This window comes from Prinia subflava, chromosome 10 (genome assembly GCF_021018805.1).
Source record: "Prinia subflava isolate CZ2003 ecotype Zambia chromosome 10, Cam_Psub_1.2, whole genome shotgun sequence".
NCBI classification, from domain to species: domain Eukaryota; kingdom Metazoa; phylum Chordata; class Aves; order Passeriformes; family Cisticolidae; genus Prinia; species Prinia subflava.
In genome coordinates, this window is record NC_086256.1 from 1,020,250 (window position 1) to 1,025,430 (window position 5,181).

Genomic DNA, 5,181 nt, shown 5'->3' on the forward strand with positions numbered 1-5,181 from the left:
AGAGGGACGCCTGGAGCCACCCTGCTATTCCTGCCTGGGGGGGCTACTGGGAGACCTCGCTGTAAACTGGATTTTGTGGAGGTGAGAGGGGCTGATGGGTGGGTTATAACTGGATTTTGTGGAGGTGAGAGGGGCTGATGGGTGGGTTATAACTGGATTTTGTGGAGGTGAGGGGCTGCTGGGTGGGTTATAACTGGATTTTGTGGAGGTGAGGGGCTGCTGGGTGGGTTATAGCTGGATTTTGTGGAGGTGAGGGGCTGCTGGGTGGGTTATAGCTGGATTTTGTGGAGGTGAGGGGCTGCTGGGTGGGTTATAGCTGGATTTTGTGGAGGTGAGAGGGGCTGATGGGTTATAACTGCATTTTGTGGAGGTGAGAAGGGCTGCTGGGTGGGTTATAACTGGATTTTGTGGAGCTGAGAGGGGCTGATGGGTGGGTTATAGCTGGATTTTGTGGAGCTGAGAGGGGCTGCTGGGTGGGTTATAACTGGATTTTGTGGAGCTGAGAGGGGCTGCTGGGTGGGTTATAACTGGATTTTGTGGAGGTGAGGGGCTGCTGGGTGGGTTATAACTGGATTTTGTGGAGGTGAGGGGCTGCTGGGTGGGTTATAGCTGGATTTTGTGGAGGTGAGGGGCTGCTGGGTGGGTTATAACTGGATTTTGTGGAGGTGAGGGGCTGCTGGGTGGGTTATAACTGGATTTTGTGGAGCTGAGAGGGGCTGCTGGGTGGGTTATAACTGGATTTTGTGGAGGTGAGGGGCTGCTGGGTGGGTTATAATTGGATTTTGTGGAGGTGAGGGGCTGATGGGTTATAACTGCATTTTGTGGAGGTGAGGGGCTGCTGGGTGGGTTATAACTGGATTTTGTGGAGGTGAGAGGGGCTGATGGGTGGGTTATAACTGGATTTTGTGGAGGTGAGAGGGGCTGATGGGTGGAGAGGGCAGCATTAGGAGTGGTCTTGATGAGACAAAACCCACGGGCCTCCAGATGATTGCTCAATCAAACTGAAGGATTCAGCAGAGCTGCTCCCACTGCCAGATGATCATTATGTTATGGAAGAGGTTTGGATGGGAGAACTTGGGAATTCAGGGATAGAGGAATGATGACTCCTCCCCAGACTTGTCAGATATCCCATGGCAGGAACTCTGCCTGTTGGCTGATGATTGAAAAAGACATCTTGGCAGACCCAAATCAAAGACCTCCACAGCTTTGGAGGGTTTGAGCCTTTTAACCACATGGTAATTATAAAGACTATAAATAACACTGAAAAATCCAGTTCAAACAGCCCTCAATAAATTATTTTAATGTGCTGTTATTGGCCCCCTCCTTCAGGATATCACAAGTCTGCACTGTCAGTCTGACAGGCTGAGATGTGCTCTGTCAAATCAACAGCTCAGCTCTGTTACAGGCTGAGGGAAGCCTTGATTCCCTGTTTGCAGATGTGGCATGTGGGGACATGGGGCAGTTCTGAGGGAACAGCTGGACTCGATGTTCTCAGAGATTTTCCAGCCTAAACCATTCTGTAATTCCATCAGAGCTTCACCCAACGTCAGGAAAGCTTTGTCACCTGAAAGAATATTAGGGAAAAGCCACCAGGAGAGTTGTCTGGGACTATTCTTTTCATGTTTGTCAGATGAAAATTACTCCAGAAATCCACAAATTGTGTTTTTTCTTGCCCAGTTCCTTGGTGAGGGAGCCCAGGAGAGCTGAGTGCAGACAGTGGCTCTGAAGGACCCAAGCTGTGTTACCCACCCAGTGCTGCCCTGGTGGTCACAGCTTGGACTCAGTGGCCTTGGAGGTATTTTCCAGCTTCAGCTGAACTGTGATTCTGTGAAATATTAAGTCTAGCTCTGCATTCCCAGATGTATGAACAGTGGCAAAATTCAGCTTTCCTGCCTCCTAATCAGTGATGAATGTTTGCCTTGGAAATCTCTCCAAGTATTTACACTCTGGAGCAGGGCTGCTTCTGCTGGAACACTGCAGACCTGTGGATTTTCTTCCTACTCCCAGCTGCTGTGGTCATTACCAGGTGTAAATCTCTGTTTGCTCACCAATCTCAACCCTCCGTGCTTGTTTTGATGTGTGAATATTTGGGTATCTTTCCAAACCATGGAAAAGGTTTATTTCTCTAACAAACAGAAAATGTCCCCCACTATCTGTGTGCTGGAAATGACACAAAACACTCTTTTCCTGTTCAGTGAGAAAATGTTCCATGTTATCAGTATTTGCAGGAGAACAGAATAAGAATTTAGCTTTCAGAGCAGTCCACACTGAGAAGTAAGCAGGGCTCTTGAACACTTTTAATCATCTTTAAACTGCACATTAGAGCATCTTTGTAATGTTTTAGGTGTATCCCAAAACAAACAAGAACCTGCATCAAGTAACACCTGCCCTGGAAACAGAACTCACAGCCCCCAAATTTGGGAGAGTTTGGAAACCCTGCTGGGCCCTTACTGCACCTTTAGGCAGCAAAATCCTTTTGAAAATCTGGGCTTTAGGCCCAACCCTGCCAAGAGTTCTCTGTGGAAAGCTCCTCCTCCTGCCCGGGGCTGGCCCTGGCACAGCTCTTGTAAGGGCTCAGCTTTCCAAACAGCCTAAAGCAGGCAGGAAAAAATCATGTCAGAGGTGGCAGAGAGATGAGATCCCAGAGAATTGATTCAGATCCTCTCAGAGCCAGGAATTCTGATCTGTGAACAGCTGGAAAGCACTGCTGGCTCCTGTCTGGTGCCAGTCTGTGTGTGGTCACTGTGGAATGTGCTCCATACGCCCTTTGGACACGTGTCAAAAGTCACATGTCATTAATTTCTCCAAACTCTGCAGTATTAAAGGTGTAGGAAGGTCATAGAAATGGAAAGTGCCTTATAAACGTGAAGAATTGCTTCCTGTGGTTTAGCTATTTTATTTTTTTCAATCCAGATTTTTTTTCCTGATGGCACGATTTGAGCTCTACCTCTGAGATTTTTGTCCCAGCAATAAATGGCTTGGAACAAAAGGGACATTTAACAGAAGATTGCACCGTGTAGCTTTTGTAGAGTCATTAAAGGCAGGTTGGATTTAGTGGCACTCATGGCTCCAAAGATGCTGCCCAGAGCAGCTGTGGCTGTCCCTGGCAGTGCCCAAGGCCAGGCTGGACAGGGCTTGGAGCACCCTGGGACAGTGGGAGGTGTCCCTGCCATGGCAGGGGTGGCACTGGAGGGCATTTAAGGTCCCTTCCACCCCAAACCAGTCCAGGATTCTGTTTGGCCACACAGGTCCCTGCATTGGGACAATCAGGAGCTCAAAGAGTGGCTGGGACTTGTCAGACTCTCCTCGTCAGCAGTGCTCACAGACTGTGAGGGAACAAACACAATTCCAAGGCTCGTTCCATTCCCAAGGGAGAAAAGAGCAAAAATCATCACTCAGAATCAGCACTGTGGCAGACAGACATCCAAAAAATTATTATTAGATATTTCAAAAGAAGCCTTTTTAATAGCAATTGTTCTATGTGGCATTTTTTCTTTTTTTTTTTTTTATTTCAGTATAAAGTGTTTGGTATTTGAAGACTTTAATTGTGTTGGCAGAAAGCCACTAAGAGGCTTTGATTTTTGGAAACAAATCCATGTGACTGATCTGAGTGGGATCATAATGGCCACAAGGACCCGTCCATTAGGAGCTATTTTTAACAAAGAAGTCAGAGCTGGAATGAGAAAGTAAAGCTAAGACTAAACTACAAAAAGGTAAAACTTGCAATATTCTTAAAGATTAAATTGTCCAGCAGTTACAAAATAGTTGAAGTTATTCCTGGTGATTATATCCCAACTTATATTATCCCAACTTATATTATCCAACTTATATTATGCTGTAACATCTACCAACACAACCCTGAGTACAGACAGTGCTCTTACACAGAATAGTCAAGGTGTGTTGGAGCCTTTCCCAACTTTCTATCCTGATTTTGCTTTAGTTCATGATTGGTTTGTGCTGCATCTTTGACCTGTCTTTCATTTGGTTCTTGTCTGTATTTTTGTTATCAGTTGTTTCTTTTCAGGGCTAATTTGTCTTGGAGTGTTTTTGGCAATGCCCTGTCTAGTTTCAGTCCTCCAGGGTGATGTGCTTGCATTCCATCATTCCATGTGCAACAGGCACCAGGGCACGGATCCTTGAGGTATCCACTAAATAAAAACCAGAGACAGAATCCCAGACTGGTTTGGGTTGGAAAGGACCTTAAAGCTCATCCCACCCCACCCCTGCCATGGCAGGGACACCTCCCACTGTCCCAGGCTGCTCCAAGCCCTGTCCAACCTGGCCTTGGACAATTCCAGGATCCAGGGGCAGCCACAGCTTCCTGGGCCTCCCCACCCTCACTGTAAAAGTCTGCCTAATATCTGATTTAAAACTCTCCCCCTTCAGTTTAAATCCATTTCCCCTTGTCCTGCTCATAAAAGGTGATGACAGGGGGTGGTGAGCTCGTTCTGGATGCAAAGAACTCCATGAGCACACAGAGCTCAGAGCAGGAGGCCAGCAGCTTCCCGAGGGTGGGATGGGCACACAGCATCCTCCTCTGGAGATGGGGATGGATGGACAGGAGCAGAACCGGGGAAACTGCTCAGTGTGAGCAGCTGGGGTGAACCAAAGCAGTGCTGGGAGAAGGACAAAGCATTGCCCAGAGCCATGGGGATGGGACAGCAGCGGGGAAAATCTGATGGTGAGATCAGGCTGGAGAGGAGAAGGCTCCAGGGAGAGCTCAGAGCCCCCGGCAGGGCCTGAAGGGGCTCCAGGAGAGCTGGAGAGGGGCTGGGGACAAGGGATGGAGGGACAGGACACAGGGAATGGCTCCCACTGCCAGAGGGCAGGGATGGATGGGAGACTGGGCAGGAATTGTGGCTGCTCCTGGATCCCTGGCAGTGCCCAAGGCCAGGCTGGAGACAGTGGAAGGTGTCCCTGCCACGGCAGGGCTGATCCCCGGGCCGATCCCCGGGCCGGTGCCGGGCTGCGGTGAGCGCACGGCGGTGCCGGTGCCGTTCCCGGTGCCGTTCCCGGTGCCGTTCCCGGTGCCGTTCCCGGTGCCGTTCCCGGTGCCGTTCGCGGTGCCGTTCCCGCTCCCGCTCCCACCGCCGCTCCCATCGCCACCGCCGGCGCTGTGGCGGCCCGGGCGGGGCGCGGCGAGGGAGGGGCGGCGGTCACGTGTGGCCGCCCGGTTAAAGC